This window comes from Xiphophorus couchianus, chromosome 16 (genome assembly GCF_001444195.1).
Source record: "Xiphophorus couchianus chromosome 16, X_couchianus-1.0, whole genome shotgun sequence".
Classification (NCBI taxonomy): Eukaryota; Metazoa; Chordata; class Actinopteri; order Cyprinodontiformes; family Poeciliidae; genus Xiphophorus; species Xiphophorus couchianus.
In genome coordinates this window covers 6,796,453-6,812,476 of record NC_040243.1, presented here as the reverse complement: position 1 = coordinate 6,812,476, position 16,024 = coordinate 6,796,453, and the positions used below count along the sequence as shown (strand labels likewise).

Here is a 16,024-nt window from a genome sequence, read left to right as displayed (position 1 = left end):
TTATTATTATTATTATATTTTTTTATTTGATTTTTTTTTTTTTTTTTTTTGAAGAGCCAAATCAAAGTCTGGGAATCTGTAAAGCGTTGTTGCGCTCGCTGGTCATATCAGCCGGTCACTTCACTTCAGTTTGTCAGAGTAAAATGCGTCTTGAAAAGAGCAAGTACATCTAGTTTTCCATTTCAAAATAAAACTCACCATGAATTCAGAACAGATAAACTAATGGTTCGATGCACAAATCTGAGGTGCATTAATCATTTGTTATGTAGAGATGTGGCTGTAATGCCTCACATTTAATCGTTAAAATATTCTGGTTACATGTAGACCCAGGCTCAATTGGGGATTTTATTGTGAAAATATTTCTGCCATCATACAGTTTTGCACTGTGTTTAACTTAGCAACACCGCTTCCCCGGACAGGTTTGCTCTGTGCGTTGGCAGCCAGTCTTTATCCATCTGTTTCATCCCTGGACGCGCACTGTGGAGCTCGGAAACGGAACGGTGCCGGTGAGCCAAAGCTCCTTTTTCTGACAGCTGTAGATGCAGACACATGTGTGGTATGTTGTCTGTTGCTAAAAGTTTTGATTTGGGCGAAATGGTTTTTGGTCCAGAATGTTTTAGGCGCACCTACTGCTGTGCTGACAGTGGAGACAACGATACCTGATTTTTGGAAAGTTTTAATTTCATAAATGGAAAACGAAGAGTGCTCATGGTTTGGTCTAACTTTTGGAGCCTGTGCGTAATTGCGCATACATTCATATATTACGCTGGACAAGTTTTTTTCTTCTTCATTTTTTCTTACGCTTGTTGCTGTTAATTAGGTCCACGTTCACACATATCTAGAATAGACTAAGTATTAGGGATAAATAAGCTGTGAAATTAGAATAGGCCTACTATTATAATCTTTCATGGAATGGAGATGTTTCAGATTTGCATAAGGTTAGACTTAAATGATCCATTAAAACAGAAATTATACGTAAAAAATAAATATTCTCTAAGTTGGGGTCTGCATGTGTGTGTGAACTCAAAACGCATATTCATACAAAGTCCTGTTTCTTTGATATGATCTTTTTTTGTTTTCACAGTCTATTAATTAATTTCATATCATGTTATGTACAATTACTTTTAATCTCCAGGGACATTATCACTGCAACATTAAGGATTAATACTCAATTTACCCTCTTGGCTTGTATTTTTAGAGTAAAATCATTGTAGTTTGTTCTTTAGCTATTCAGTCATGAGTTTGAATGTAATGTATAGCCTAATCACACTAAAGACTATGTTTTTAGTTTGATCTGGATTGGTTTTGAGATCTCTGTTGCTGTTGCAACAAATAAGAGGTCCAATAATCCAAGTGAAAACAAACTGCAGCTATTATTTTGAGAAACTGAATTATTGCTGCAACGTCATGGATATTTTAAATATGCCTGTAACTCTTGCTGAATGGCCTTGTGTTGAATGCGTCTGCCTGTCCTGCTGCTGTGACAAAGTGTGCAATATTTTCTTTGACTTATTTGTATCTATTTTTTATATAGATTTTTCTTTTTTACTGTTGAAAAATACATTTTGGCACTTTGGCCTTTCTTTCAAGAAAACAAACTACTACACACTACTACAACCAATTTAGTATATTTTTGGTTTATAGTGCAATAATTACATATATGTTGACATGCATAACAATTTCAGCATGGCAATTTCACTTAAGAAAAGCTTAGTCTTTTGTTGCTCTTACTTAAACCACATTTCATAGGGCAAACCACATCATCATGGTGAACACAAATTAGAGGGGACTATCGCAACTTAAAAAATAAAATAAATCCTCTATTTCATTTGATTTTTTCTGTTGGATAGTATTTTGTTGCCTTGCCAGGGATGGATCCATCTCTGGATCCAATCCAGGAATGGATTCAGTCCCAGCAACAACGGCATCATATCTTATGAAAACTGAAAATATTTTTAGTGTTTTCTTATTTTTTTTTCAATCAATTAACCAATTTAAGTTTCATAATATAAAGCAGGGGTGTCCAAAGTCAGTCCTGGAGGGGCTGAAAATCACACATCAGAAGACTGTCGGTCACTGATGCTGTCACAAGAGCAATTCCTCTATAATAATCTGACTTGCCAGTCACAACTGAGTGTATTTGGAGTTTTTAAGGAGAATAACAGACTGAGTGGAAGGTTCAACATAGTTTCCATGCCCTCCATTGTTGTGTTGTCTTTGTATCACGTACAGTTTGCATCAGGCTACTTTTTTCACTCTGGGATTGCCCAGCTACATGACAACCCCATTCACTAGATATACTAAACAACCTGGACTGAGGAAAGTTGAGCCAAGTCGAGGCCTGCTGCTAAGGAACTAGTGGAAAAGGGACGGTTTGTAACTTTTATGTCTGGGAAGCAAAACTTCCCAAAACTTCCTCTTTAGTCTTTTCAGTTCAAAGAATATTTTTCCAAAGGTCCTGGTGATCATAAAGATATTTTCAGCCATATAGATGGGCTTTTGTGTTCTTTTTTGTCAGCAGGGATGTTTGCCTTGGTGCTCTCTCATTGATGCCATTTTTGTCCTGGCTAGTTCGTTGAATCATTACCACAGATCTTTACAGCAGAAACTAAAGTCCACAGTTATTTAGATATTGTTCCGAGCTCATTTTTGACCTAAAGTATTTGGTAGACCAGATCAGCATTTCCTGGATAGGTTTACCACTGTTTCATGTCTTCTTGATTTTAATCTGTGAGGAAATATGCCAAGAATTTTGCACATTTAGAATGCTTACAAATAGTAAGCATTAGACAAATAGTAAACTTTTTACATTGTATGCAAATATTTTTTTTTCTTAATGGATGATTCAAATCATCTTGAAACATACGGTGGTCCTTAAAATTCTTCTCCCAGCCAAAGATGAAACTTTGGCTATCTCACCTCCAGCTCTTTGTTTCCACCTTCCAATAAAACTCCTTCTTGATAAAGTTCTACAAATATAAAAAAACAAAATTAAGTGAAAGAGTCATATTGGCTAAATATTTATATTAATAAATAATAATTTTAAGAAATAGTAATTTCTAGCCTTAGAACTCTGTTTAAAGTTGAAATCTTTCAAAATAAGATTTTTTTCCTCCTCCAGCTTTAAAGTTAATCTACGAATTAGCTTAAAGTGCTGCATATTGCAGAGACAATGTTTCTGCTGTATGTTTACTACTTGTACACCACCATGTCTTATTACTGTAGTTGTGCTTCTTGATTTCACATGAGATTCCAGAGGCATTAGATATTTCAGCTTAATCTTTGAAAGTAGCCCCAGCTAATCCACGTGGACAGTTGTTCATCTTGGAGGCTTGTTTGAGAAACACATAGTGTCCTGTTAGTGGTCATGTGACATTAATTTATGTCTTATAAGAAACAATGCAGATGATGTAAGAATTAAAACAGTTGAATGACATTAGATCAGAAGTTATTGAAAAGATGAGGAGGAAAGTCTGGAATAACGAATGCCTAGCCTTTCCAGCTGGCAGTGAATTGTTTCTAATCCATCTAACTGCATTACACTGTTCTTATAACATTTGGAATTTTTTTCCCCATTGTTTATTATTTTTTCTTTTGCCCTTTTTCTCAAATGCTGATACTGCTCACTTTGTAATTTAGGTTTGGATTTTGCACTTTGCTGTCTTCTGATGTTTTGAATTGACCTTCTTCTTACCCCCTTTTTTCCTGTTATTATCTGCACAATCATCACCTGCTGGGGAAAGCTAACCCCCCTCATCACACTGAGAAAAGCACGCAGCAAGAGCCGGAAGGCCCAGAAAAATTGAATGTATACACTTTTGGATCGTTTACTGACCACTCTGATCTCGCCTTTTCTGTATTCCTGCTACACTTGATTCAGTAGGATGCTGGAACCACAGAGAAAAGCACAATGACCTTCAGTTAAATTCTCTGAAAAGATCTGTGGTAAGATTGTGACATACTCTCTGGTTGCTGCTCTCTGCCATGCCAAAGCAAATATATAGTTAATTCCCTTTTAGCTGAAGGGGAGCTTGGCATTGGTGGACGCCACTATTCCACCATTGCAAAGCAGAGCATTACTGCTGTACTTAACACTCTCATGACACGCAGAAAACTAACAAAAGATTGTAGTATACCGCACTTTTCATGCCTCAAACATAGTGAATTAGGTATACTGGTCTTTGAAATATTTTCTTGCTGTATCATTCATCAACGTTTCAAACGCTGAAACTTATTTTCTGAAAACAGCAAAAAAAAAAAAAAAAAAAACGTAAATATTTTCAGAGTCGCTGTGGCTGTTGATGCTGTTGGAAGGAATGACCTCTGGTAACAGTACATCTTGCAACTAATCTGAAATATAGTAATTTCAAAGAAATACTGAAGGAAAGTAGATCTAAACAATTTAAATTTGACCCATCCTTTCAAGTAATTGTTTGATGATGTTGGAGGACTGCTGTACCAATACGTTTTTAACAAACAACACAACAAAAAGTCACTCGCCGTATGTTTTTTTTTTTCCACAAAGTAACTCAGAGAATCTAACAAGTTGATAACTGGCTAATTAGCCAGGCTGTCTTCTCACATAACATGTAACAGACAGGCAACTGTCTATTACAGTACGCTAATGACAGTAGTAGTTGCCATTAGTTTCAATGCAGTGACTTTCCAAATTTTAAAATTTTTCTTGTGCAAAACAGAATTGTGAAGGAGTGAGCAGCTGTGTTCCTAAACAAGTAAGGGAGGATATTAAACTGAGATAGTGTGATGAATTATTTTAGTAGGTTGGAAATATTTTAGAACCTTGGTATATCTTGATACCAGTAAATGCTCCATGCCGGTTGCTTCAAGCTGTGCTTTGACCAAGCTGGTATCATAGACTAGTACAAGATGTACAGGGACTTTGGATGACAGGTGCACTCAAAGTGTGACTTCTATAATAAAAGGCACAAAATGTTGCCCTTCAAGACGGATAAGTCTTGAATCACTAATGGGTGATTCCGTTCCTGCACCCCTCGGCCGTTGGCTGGCCTGCGGCGTTTGTTGCCCTGAGTGAGGCCGGAGGTGGCAGACTTGGCAAGGGGTCAGAGATTCTGACAGCTGCACAGAGCCCATCTCAGGGCAAGCAGGCTTTTATTTTGCCACGACCCCCCGCATGGTTGACTGGCAGTACGGACCGGAGATGATGGAGAAGACTTGGCGGAGGGCCGCCTGCGTCTTAGTCAGGCAGCTGGAGAAACAGGGAGACCTGGTTTCAACTCCACGTCATCGCCTCCTCTGTAAGCCCTGAGCCTAAACGAGAGCAGAGCAGGCAGCGAAAAGTAAAAAAAAAATTGGGCGAGAATGTGTTTGCACCTACAATAACATCAGGAGGTAAATTACATCAGTACATTTCAACCATTATTCAATCTAATTTTAATTTGTTATGAAATGATTTTCCTCATTAACAGAAGGCAGCCTAACTGCACCATGCGTACACACTTTCACACGCACTTGTAATGACTCACAGTAGCGATAGTGTTGCAACGGTACATTCACTAACACAAGCACACGCGTGTACACACAACGGTCCATTTATGGCATCAAGCAGCCGGTAAATGACGCTACTCTGAGGCTGAACACTGGCTTAGTGTTTCCAGCCAGGTACACCTTCTCAAGCCCGCCACGAAAAAACAACAAAACTAAATAGACTGCTTGTTTGGATCCAGATGAACTCCTCAGGAAGGGTAGTGGCCGAATTACTTGATCAAAAGCATGCTTTTATAGACAGCTTCCCAGAGTACACATATCTGTTTGTGTTTTGAATTGATATTTTTTTCATTTAAATGTTTTCTGTGAGCTCTACTTTCATACCTGGTGACTGCCAAAGGCCTCCATTGGACGTTGTGTAGATTACTCACCTTGCTAAAGTGTGTGACAGCCATCATCGCAACATACGTGAGAGTGTTACTCACTTACTTACTCCGTGTCAAAATTGATTAGACGTGAGATGACTAGTTCTCAGACTGATCCTGTGAATGTGTCAGTCCAGTTCCTGTAATTTTCCTGGCTTTCCACTGTTAGAATTATAGAAATGATATTCAGATTAGATTATCCCCTTAAATTAATAATAAAACTAATAATTTCAGAGGATATTATATCAAATACTTCTTTTGTTCTTTTAGAGCTAGATATGCTCCAACTGCCCTCTAAAATGTGTTTAATCCCCCATAAGTCATTCAGAAAAAGTGCATTGCTTATAAAAGCATTGCTTCAAATGTTAGATGTGCTTCTTGGAGAATGCTCTATATATTGCACTAAAACATCCAAAGAGATCCAGAGTAGTTTATGCAGCATTTGTTTTTTTTTTTTGTTTTTTTTTTCCTTTTTGTTAATAAATGCTCTTTGTCCAGTCTGAGGGAGCTTTAGCCATTTTTTGAAGAACGTGGGCACACCTGTCTGTAGATGTGCAGAGATTATAGAAAGAAAATCCCCCAAATTTATACCTGTAATTGCAGTGAAAGTTTGTTTTAAAATGCTTAGACTTTGGGAGATAAATACAAACACAAGTATTATGTTCTGAGTTGTTTTTAGTTATTTTTGAGGTTTTCGTATTCCTTAGTTTCTTTCTTTGATTAGATCAGTCTTGTTTCAGTTTTACTTTAGTTCAGCCCTTCTTAGTGTTTATAGTTATGTTTTTTTCTTGTCTCTAGTTAGTACTTGTTATCCTAGTTAATTATATGTTTTATCTAAATTCATTCTTTAGTGTTAGATTCATTTCATAGTTTCTTCTGTACTCTCCCTCGCCCCTTCTTCCATTCTCTCTCTCTCCCCTCAGCCTTCCTTCGGCTCTTTCCCCTCACACCTGCAACTCGTTAGCTCATCAGCCCCAGCATGAACCTCATAGTATATAAACCCCTTTCCTGTTCACACTGTTGGTTGGTTCCTCCCACTATACTCTGTTAGTTCCCCACTCTAGCTCATGTTCTCCTTGCTGGTTTTTGTCATAAGAGGATTTATGGTGTGTGTTCTGCCCTGGTTCCCTGTGATTTTTGTAAGTCTTTTTTGTTCATCATTTTTATCAAATATTCCTCATCTACAGGCTGCCTCTCCCTTTCTGCATTTCAGCCCACCAATAACCACTACACATCATGACAACAAGCCACACTTTTAAGATTTTTTACATTTTTATTTGTAAGCCATGCATAATTTTTCTGCCATTTCACACTTGTGCACCACTTTGTATTTCTACTGTGTGAATGCGTGGACTGAAGTGTGCTTCACTAATGAATTCTTAATCTCTAGCTGTTGGAAGGAGATGATGGTGGAAAGTTTGGTGCAATCCCTGGAAGGCATACATGGGTAACTGTGTGCTTCCGCAGCTATTAGTTCATGTTGAACCTGCATGTCAAGTAAAAAGATCACAGCAGATATCAGGTATCACCTTTTCTGTAGGACATTTGATTAAAACAGTAGAAAAAGGTCTAAAAATTTGAAGGTGAGGCAGTCATTTTTTAAAAGGAGGATGTGAAACTGAGTTTTTTTTGGTGGATGGTGTCATATTCTTAGCCCTGAGATACAGTTATGTTTTTAGACTGACAGTCATTTCCATTTTTCCTTTGCTCTTCCCCTGCTTTCAAATGCTAAAGATAACTAGCAGCCTCAGATACATTCTGGTTAGTTCAAGGGAGCAAATGGCTGAGTTTGTAACAACCTGCAGCAGGAGGTTGCACCAAAACATTTACATCTACATCTCTCATTAGTTTAGTGACTTATAAACACATGATGTCTGTCTGGACAGGAACTTAATGTTGGCTCAGGTCAGCTAAGATGACAATGCTGAAGATAGGTTTGTGATGCCATCATTGACGTAGCTGCTGACTAAGAATTACTTATGTCAGACGGCTGTACTCTTTTATCCATTTTTGCCGTCTCTTTCCAGCGAACCAGGGCTTGGCAAACTGAACTGCGGTGGCCTGGCCTTTGATTAAAAGTCAGATTAGTCCCCTCTTACAATATGTGGGCTAAGCAGCTTTTGGAAAGTGAGATTGTTTATTCTTCCCGCATCAGCTTTCACACTGTTCAGCTTGAGTCATCTGTGTACTTTTTCCAGGGGTATCTTCCACGGCCCATTTTCTCATTTAAAGGTGAGGTGTTTTTCATTTTTCTGTTTCATGAGTGTGTGGGTGATGTGCGTTTGCACGCTGTTTGAGTCCTGTTATCATCGGTGTCAAACTGGTGGGCTGAGAGTGGATGAGGCCAGCTCTGTGCTCTCCAAGATCACACATTAACTCCACTTCCTCCAGTTTAAAATCCCTCTTAGCCCTTCAGAATACAGCTGACGCACACATTGACTCACTGATCCAGCAGTCCGTTCTGCTAACTGCTTTGATTCACCATGTCTCTCCCCATTTCTTAGCTCATTGGGGACTTACAGATTCTCCAGCCCATTCATCGTTTCCTGAGCGGTGTTTAAAAGACTGTCATGTATTTTCTTAAAGACAAAATTGAACTTTGCTGTATGAGAGGATGAACCCCACTTCTACTGCATTAGTTATCAGCTTGACTTTGTCTCTCCCAGCAGCCCAGTTCAAGTCACAGTCTCATGCCAGCCTGACAGACCCTATAATTGAACCATATATTTTTCCACACTCACAGAAAGGGGACATTCCTCAGTGCGCCGCTTTAGAAAACATTTCTGTTGACAAGCCATAGGCCACTGGGCTGGGTTAACGTTCACGACAAAGCTGCTGTCATAGAAGGGGTGTGATGAAAAATAGAGAGGACGAAGGAATGGATGGCTCCAGAAGAGACGTCTAAGCTTTTTCCACCAAACGAGGAAGAGGACAGATATTAAAAGCTTTCCTTAAATGTACTTGACTTGCATGTCATCCATTTAAACAGTATTTCCAAGACTTCCAGTCTTGAATATTTTTGCTTTTTATCGAGGAAGTTTAGAAAAACATTCATTTTCAAATGAGAAATGATATTTGCGTCTTTATCTTTACTATACCCAGGAACTAACCTGGGTTTTATTATTGTAATTGCACAATTTAGTACATAATCTAATATCTATCAATAATTTTTTCAGCAAATATAATATAATAGAAATATCCTTCATTGTCCCATTGAGGGGAAATTCTCATAGAGGTATTTTTCCTCTATGGGACAAATTCCCAGAGAATTTGTCACAAACGTTTGTTTTTCTTTCAAATAATTTCATATCAGAAACCCATAAAACAGACTAATGCATTTGAATATGGGCCTCTAACCAAGTTTGCATTATAAAGTAGCCTATTCTAAAAGCTTATTTTATGACTGTGGCTTTTAATATTCTTGCCAATCACTTGTCATTAAGAGAGTTTTTTCTTTGTTTTTCTTATACTTTTATTTTTGTAGATATAATTTGGCTTCAATTCAAGATGAAAGAGATCAACTTTGTTGATCTATTTCCTGTTATGTAGGTCATCTCCTAACTTCATAGAGTATGTGATGACGCTCCTCCATCATGGTGAACTTTTTGAGTTAGGTCCACACCGCTTTTCCTGGGCTTGTATTCACATCCAACCCAAGAAGCATACCTTTGAAATCTGCTTTGAGGTAGATGGATTCCTCACAGACGGCACCTTGTCCTCCTGGTTGCTAAAGGTTGGATACACTGGGGCCTTCAGAGGGAAAGCGGCACAGGGACTGGATTGGTAGAAGGACACACATTGGAGCTCTGTATTTTAGTATTTACCTTCCTCCTCCACCTCATATGCCTTCCTGTGCCCTGCCATGTTTTCGCTGTCTCTATATGCGAGCCTTTAAGACACATATTACTAGTGCAGTGCGCTTTCTTCTAATTTTCTTGCCCAAGCTTTGATTTTCTAAGGCCAGACATTAATTTAACTTCCTCAGTACCAGAGTTTCTGTCTTTCTATCAGAGAAAAAATATGTTGTAAAACTGAGAGAGCTTTTTTGAAGAAAAAAAAAGAAGTTTTTCAATCTGTTGGCACTTCTCAGGTTTTTATTTCAACCTGCTTAGCGCTCGGCTTTCAGCGTGGCAAAAGAGGTGTTGCATAAATGACAGCGTATCCTTGACAGCCACTTTGTGCATGCTAAAAGCCTTCTCCTGAGTTAGTGTTGATATTAATGATCCCACTCAGTGTTTTTTGAAGTGCTTGGATGTTGAGCTGCAAATCTAGGAATGAAGGAGTGGCTTTGACCTTGTCCTACTTCATGGATTTGCTCTGATTTCTGGCTAATAGAGTACGCCCTATTCTTTCTCCCACAACATGCACTCAAAATAACTTTGGCATGCCCCATTAGGCAGTATCGTAATTGTTAACACCGCATACTTTGTCCTTGGCACATATTACCTCCTTCATTTAAATGTCAATCCCAATTAAACAAGGGGGCTGAGAAGATAATTGTTTTAGCTGAGAACAAGTGTGGTCTTTCATCTTCAATTAACTCTATCAGGGTTTTTGGGAACTTGCTTGCTTACTGAAATTGAACCAAGACCAACTAAACTACTTGGATTTATAGTCAATGTAAAGGTTATGTTATATGGCCATTAGTAGTATTCCAGATATTTTAAATAAAAGCCTTTAATACAAATTGAGAGATGGCAGACATGGATACTAGGTCTAAAATTAGACTAGAGTTTCTCACATTCATTGAAATTCATTTTGGGATATCAGAGCGAAGGGGGTTGGATACAAATGCAATTATGCACTTTTATGATAAATATTTGAAAAGTATATCTTTCTCCTATCATGTTAGAATTATGGTTTACTCTGTGTTGGTCCAAATCCCAATAAAGTAACCCTGTAGTTATTACATGCTAAAGTGCACAGCCTTGCTATTATCTCTCCTTAGTTTTCAAACAAGCCTTAGTGATTGTTTGCCTTCTAAACCTGCTGCTGGTTTTGTTGTTCCTGGTGCAGTGACAGAAAGTGACCGATGTTTAATTGTAAATAAAGTTCCTCCCTTCCTTCCTCTTGCATTGGACCAGGCCTGACCAAGAGTTTCCTAACTTTACTCCTCTTTCATCTGTTCTTGGATTTACCGTCATTGTCTCTCTCAGTGTATCCCACACCTAGAAGCCTTTTCAGCTGTCGGGGGACCCCAACCCTCTCTCCCTTTTGAAAGCAATAGCGCAACCATTAGGTTATGCACAGAGTGGTGCCAGCCTGGGGGTTTGGCATGTCATGGCCCACTGCTGCACACAGAGACACGCATATGTTAAATCCATTCCCAGCAGTGCAGTGCCATATGGTTGGCAAAGTGGAATGCTTCCAGGTTTAAACCACTTTTTGCAGCTGGATGACAGGACTTCCAGCAGTGGAAGGTCAAGGCAAACAGAGACTGGCATCTATTTCCTTTTTGATGTTCTAACACTTAAATATGGTATTTTCAGAGGATGGTGCTCATGGTTTGTTATTTGGTGGTACATATTATACATATGTGTGGTACACATATAATATTATATGATATTCTAGTTGCTTTCTCGTTGACAATGTGCAAAGCATCAGCAGCCCATCTAATTGCAGGTAGAGGTGCTCCTATTGGCAAGCAATAACAGTGTTGTCATGGGGATGATGTGTGGACCTCTTTTCCTGCACTGGAGTGAATCAGTAGGTAGTGCTTGACTGCCCACCAACCAAAATGTGCACAGAAGCTCTCTCTCTTGCATTCTCTCAGACACACACACATATACAGTAGCTTCTTATGTAGAACATGGCATTACCAGCAGAGAGGATGAATCAGTGCACTCTTGAGCATCTCGACGTGGAGGAGGTGCTGGAAGATAGGGTTGTCTTGGTTGATCTAGTCACTTAGCGCAGGCAAGAATGAATCAGTGGTACCTGCTTTTTAAATTAGCACTCAAAGGCCACAAATGACTCACATCATTTGCATTGCTGCTTTCTATTTTCATACTAATGTGCTGTGTGCTGAACCCCAGCCTGCTCATGTAGATTTTATAATTTTGTCTATCTTCTTATAGTATCTGTCATTCTGTATCTGTCTTTGTCTCACTTTTCTTCACCCTTCAATCTTGACCCACCTGTCTCTTATACCGCCGATCTTACAGCCTCCATGTCTGTCTACTGCCTTGCTCTCATGCCTCCCATCAGGACAACAAATGAGGTGAGGTACCAATAGAAATATCTTGGGCCCCTTACCGGCCACCCAGAGAAGCAGCACAGAGGGAAGAGGTGTAGGAGGGAAGGGATTAGATGATAATAATATGCACATGAAATGCTTACAAATTGAAAAAATGGAGAAAGAAGGTACTGCATTCTGAAGACAGACTTCATGTCTTCATGCTGAAAGCTTTTTCCAGCGTATAAACCCAAGCACTCGCTGCATCACTTCTCCTCCATCCTTCTTTTTTGTGGTGCAGCTGTCCCATCATTCAGCCTGCCATGCTATTTCAGCAGTTCTGAGAGGCCATTCTTTTTCTCTGCCTCCTGTCTAGTCTATAACTCTTACGATTGTTTTGTAGATTACATAATAATGTGTTCTGCACTGGTGTTAAAAACAGTTGGGTGTTTGTATCTAATTCAGTTTAGTTACTTTCTGCATTCAAATTTAAACAATTCTGAGAATGTTGTTTTGGTACAAGTCTTTTTCTGCCAATGCTGTAATTACAACACAGCTTCCAAACCCTGCTAAAAGTCTGTTTTTATTGATAAACAACCTAATGTGCTACCACCACAAGGTGCACTTTTAACAATCTTTCAAAACGTTTAAATTCTTGCTCATTAGAGTTTACGTTTTCTGCAGGATTATGGAAATTAGGAGCATCATTGCTGTGCCACACATGTCCACAACACATATTCTCAGCTATAGTACCACAGGCTAAAATGGATTTAAACTGGGCATGCACATTTTATTTGCAAACCACTTATTTTTTTGTCAATGTAAGACATGTTGTAAAACACAACAAAATAAATCTAATCTTGTGCCACTGAAAGGGTTCTTCATTTGTGTAATTTTTCCCATTTGGAAGAGAGTGAAGGATTGAGCCACCAAAAGAGTGGCTCAACTCTGCCATGTTATCATATCTAAAAATAAGGCCAGGGTTGTGGGAATCTTGTTTCAAGTTTTCTTCAGTCAATAAAGAAACAATGTAGTTGTATGTGAAGACATTTTTCCAAGCCAGTGTGCCTCGAGCATGACAGTTTGGCTTTAATTACATGGAGTGTCCAGTGATTTGAGGAAAGCACAGTGGAATCCTAATGACTGTAACGATTATCTCTGTGCCCAGAGAAGCCATTTGCCCGACTGGACTGTGGTGCCTGTTTTCTGCAGTTCATCCTGAAGGTAGCTGTAGCGCCCATATAGACTAAAGCTGAAAAGCACAAAGCTTTTACTTTCTTAATTCATGTGAGTCTTCATTTATGGGTTTACACTCATATAAACTAATGCCTTCCTAATGCCATAGGAAGGCAATTGTTTGTATTTGGAGTGGAGGTGGACAATTTGAAAGAGCAAATATTCTTCAATGTTTAACCAATTCAAAACGATTAAATGATTTGGAGTTCTAAAAGTATGATCCAATCCAAAAGAGTCTCTACAAGGGACAGGAACCTATTTCTGGTGTCTGATGGATTAGGTAGTTCATCTTTTTCTGTTCATCTATTTCTAGGTAGTTCATCTACAGTATTTCACATACTGTAGATGAACTACACTGTACTACACAGTAAGCACATAAAAATAATTGATAATGACCACCAGACTGAAATTCAGGAGTTTACATTGTTTATGAAAAATAAGTGATAGAAATCCCTCCATGTTAAGTAGCTTTTAAAAATATCACCTTAGGAATTTTTCCTTTCTAAATGTTCTTACTTCTCAATTTAAGTACAAGGCAGCATGAATAAATTAGGACCAAGCTTATTAAGTAAGCAAGTCTCTAAATTACAACAGACTGGTCTTCCATGCATGGTTGATTGTCAGGGTCCATTCCCTTCCACCCTTAGAGAAAAAACAAACACAACAGGGAGGGGCTGTGCGGCACTTTCAGAAAGTGACCTTAACTAACACCAATATTTTTAGAATACAATTTAACATGTTGATGAACTGTAAGCGTTTTTCTAATATTATGTTGATCCCAAATGGAAATTACATTTTTGCAACCTCTTTTACCTATTGCGACCAAATTGTGCCAAATGAGCAAATCAAGAAAATATATGTTATCAATAGAAAGTTTTTGCAGACAGTTAAAGACATCCAGTTGAAATCAGATGTTTACATATGCTGCATAAAAACATCCATAGCGTTATCCTCTGTCTGATATTCAGTCAAAATAAGCTAAGCATTTTGTAAATGCCAGAATAATTTAAAGGCATAATAAACACAGGGAATATAAACTTATGAATTGAAAGAAAGTAACAAATTCCTTAAAATATAATGCCTCTTATTCTGGCATTTAGCTGATTGAAACAAATGTTCAGTTCTTTCCAATTTTGATGCAGCGGGTTGTTTTACCACTTTAGATGCCTAAATCTACTGTTCTTCTTAGTATTCTAGCATGGATTTTTGTTTATTTCCAGTAGGATGTAACTTCAACTTGCCCCAAGTTTCTTTGCCAATTTACTTGCCCATTTTGCATTGAGGCATTACTAGCCGGTCCTTTTTATCCTATCAAAGGTCTGAGGTGAAGATCATAAAACTTAAAACGTAGCCATTGAAAGATATATTCAGAACACCAACACATCCTAACACATGTAGGATTGGTATCCTACATGAGTTAGGATGCACATTAGCACATTGTGCCTTATTAGGACAATGTGCTAATAAGGCAGTTGGAATCAGCTGTGTTGGAGCAGAAAATTATCTAAAATATGCAGGACACTATCGTTTAAGGACTGAGTGGCACCCTGGTCTAAAACAAGAGAGATACCTTGATTGCTGTCATACTCCTCCCATGCTATCTCAAGCTAACTTTTCAATTTAAGTTTTATTTTATAACTTTGTAGCTGTTCAGTGACTGACTCATTGCAATGTGACATCACAATTTTATACTTAAGGGCAAGAAATATCGAACACTCTACCCACTAACTCACCACATATCTTTTTTTCTTTCCATTCCTGAATAAGGCTAAGCATCAGTCACATCAGTTCTCAGGCCTGTGGTGTGCGTGACGCATCAAGCTGCTCTCATCTCTGCTAAGGAAGAAAAAAAAAATAATGTGAGACAGCAACAAATATGCTGGCAGGCCATCAACTAAAAAGGCTGTCTTTATGAAGCAGATATGTTTTCCAGGCAGGGTCCTTGGCAGCCCATGTGTGGACTTGTTTGGATTTTACTTTACAGACAAATTGTTCAACATTCTGTGTGTGTAAGCTTTAAATTATTTGGGTAGAGTTAGTCACGTCACTTCTGTACAGGTTGGTAACTGATTGACAAATGTACACATTGACTATGTGTAAAATTGTTTATATTAACACTAAAATATACCAAAAGGTTTTTCTGTTTCCACATATCACATTTGAGAAGTAATTTAGCTTGAACCATATGAATAAGAAGCTTCACCAAGTTCTTGGAAAGTCTGTGTTGTGAGAAGGATTATCCATACAGCTGCCGGCATGTAAATATAGATTATTTATTTTTACTTGCAAAAATCAAGGAGCTATTTTAAGAAATAGTCATGTTTATCCAAGTCTTTCTGCAGGCTCTCAGAGCCAGACATTATGCCTTAATTTGATCTCATGCAGCCACATACACAGACTGTAATTCCCATAAAAATAATTTGAGTGACACAATCCTTGCTTAATCCTTCGTGGTTGTGTGTGACCATGTGCATCTCCTGCATGTGTATAAACTTAAGCTAACCTAATCCTCTGAAATGCTTGAGATTAGAGATTTTTTTGACAATGTGGAGGAGTTGAGCATCCATGATGCACAGATGACTTCTGGATGAAGGTGGGAAAAGAGTCTGAATGACAGTGCTGGCCATACTTATCAGTACCCCAGATTTGTAAAAAGAAAAAAAAACAATTTTGGAACATAATTTCAAACTGAAAATAAAAATAAAAAATCAACCTTTAAGTA

At 38.3% G+C, this 16,024-nt stretch overlaps 1 protein-coding gene across 1 annotated transcript in view; it reads left to right on the top strand.

The window, feature by feature from the left end:
• Positions 1 to 432: 432 nt before the first annotated feature.
• Positions 433 to 16,024, top strand: part of znf385c (zinc finger protein 385C) — a 135,756-nt gene continuing 120,164 nt past the window's right edge. The window contains exon 1 of the mRNA XM_028041622.1: positions 433 to 506. The gene's annotated coding sequence lies outside the window, so the exon portion shown is untranslated. The remainder of the gene's footprint in view (positions 507 to 16,024) is intronic.